At 43.1% G+C, this 1,525-nt stretch overlaps 1 long non-coding RNA gene across 1 annotated transcript in view; it reads left to right on the forward strand.

Annotated features, from left to right (window-relative positions):
- LOC111816418 overlaps positions 1-1,085 on the forward strand; it is a 21,668-nt gene extending 20,583 nt beyond the window's left edge. The window contains exon 4 of the long non-coding RNA XR_002820819.1: positions 1,075-1,085. This is a non-coding gene — a long non-coding RNA (uncharacterized LOC111816418). The remainder of the gene's footprint in view (positions 1-1,074) is intronic.
- The last annotated feature ends 440 nt before the right edge of the window (positions 1,086-1,525 follow it).

Raw genomic sequence — 1,525 nt, forward strand, 5'->3', positions numbered from 1 at the left:
TAGAGTTGGGAGATGGCTCAGTAGAATAAATGCTTCCCTGGCAAGCCCAAAGGCCTGAGTTCAATTCCCAGTTCCACTAAATAAATAAATAAATAAGAACTAAAAAAATTAAATGCTCAAAGTAAAAGGCCCCATCAAAAAATAGGCAGGTGGTGGGGCTGGGGAGATAGCTCAGTGGGTTAAGTGTCTGCCTGCCAAGCGCGAGGTCCTGAGTTCAATCCCTAATACTACAAAAGAAAATAGAAACTAAAAACAGGTGAAATGGGTAGACTCTTCACAATGGAATATAAGTGGTCAATAAGGACATGAAGAAATGCTTAATATTGCTTGCCATTAGAAAAATGTAAATCAAAATACCACCGAGATTCCATCTTACTCCAGAAAGAATGGCTGTCACTAAGAAATCAAATAATTGCTTTTTCTGTCCAACATCTTGACGGGCCTGCAGTGGTAGCCGCTGCTCTCCGGGCTCCACGATGCCGCCCAAAGAAGTCAAGAAGAAGAAGGATGCTGGAAAGTCGGCCAAGAAAGGCAAAGACCCAGTGAACAAGTCTGGGGGCAAGGCCAAAAAGAAGAAGTGGTCCAAAGGCAAAGTTTGGGACAAGCTCAACAATCTGGTTCTGTTTGATAAAGCTACTTATGACAAATTCTGTGAGGAAGTTTCCAACTATAAACTTATAACGCTGCTGTGGTCTCAGAGACTGAAGACCAGAGCGTCACTGGCCAGAGCAGCCCTTCAGGAGCTCCTTAGGAGGATTTTTTTTTTTTTTTTTTTTTTGGCTGGCTTGAGTTGTGGGGATCAACCACAGCAACCTGAGCCTGACTGCTTTGTTGAAGCAGCCACTTAAAGAACTGAGCTAAAGGGCAGGCCCCCAAGCTCCTTAGGAAAGGGCTTATCCAGCTGGTCTCAAAGCAAAGGGGGAGGTGGGGTTGCAAAGATGGCTCAGTAGACTAAGCGCTTCCCTGGCAAGCACAAGGGCCTGAATTCAATCCCTGGTTCCGCCAAAAAATAACAACAACGGAAAAACAAACAAACAAACAAACAACAAAAAAACCCACAAAACACAATCAAAGCACAGTGTTCCAGTTATTTATACCAGAAATACCAAAGGTGGAGATGCCCCTCCCACTGGTGAAGACGCATGATGAATAGGTTCAACCAGGTGTACATTTGGAAAAAATAAAATTTTATTATTGTACTTATTTTTTTTGTGGAACCAGGGGATTGAACTCAGGCCCTTGCACCTGCCAGTAAAGCGCTTATTCCACTGAGCCATTTCCCCAACCCTAAAATGTTATTATTAAAAAAAAGAAATCAAATAATAAAAAGTGCTGGAGAGGCTTTGGGGGGAAAGGAACCCTTCTACATTGCTGGTGGGAATGTAAACTACAAGCACTGTGGAAATCAGGGAGATTCTTCAACAAATTTAGACTATAGATTCCACCTGACCCAGGGAGTTCCCTGTTTCCCTTCTAGGTATCTTCCTGAACGCCTTAGAGGTATCACGTTCTCACACTATAGCAA

Source organism: Octodon degus, unplaced genomic scaffold (genome assembly GCF_000260255.1).
Source record: "Octodon degus isolate 3935 unplaced genomic scaffold, OctDeg1.0 scaffold00032, whole genome shotgun sequence".
Classification (NCBI taxonomy): Eukaryota; Metazoa; Chordata; class Mammalia; order Rodentia; family Octodontidae; genus Octodon; species Octodon degus.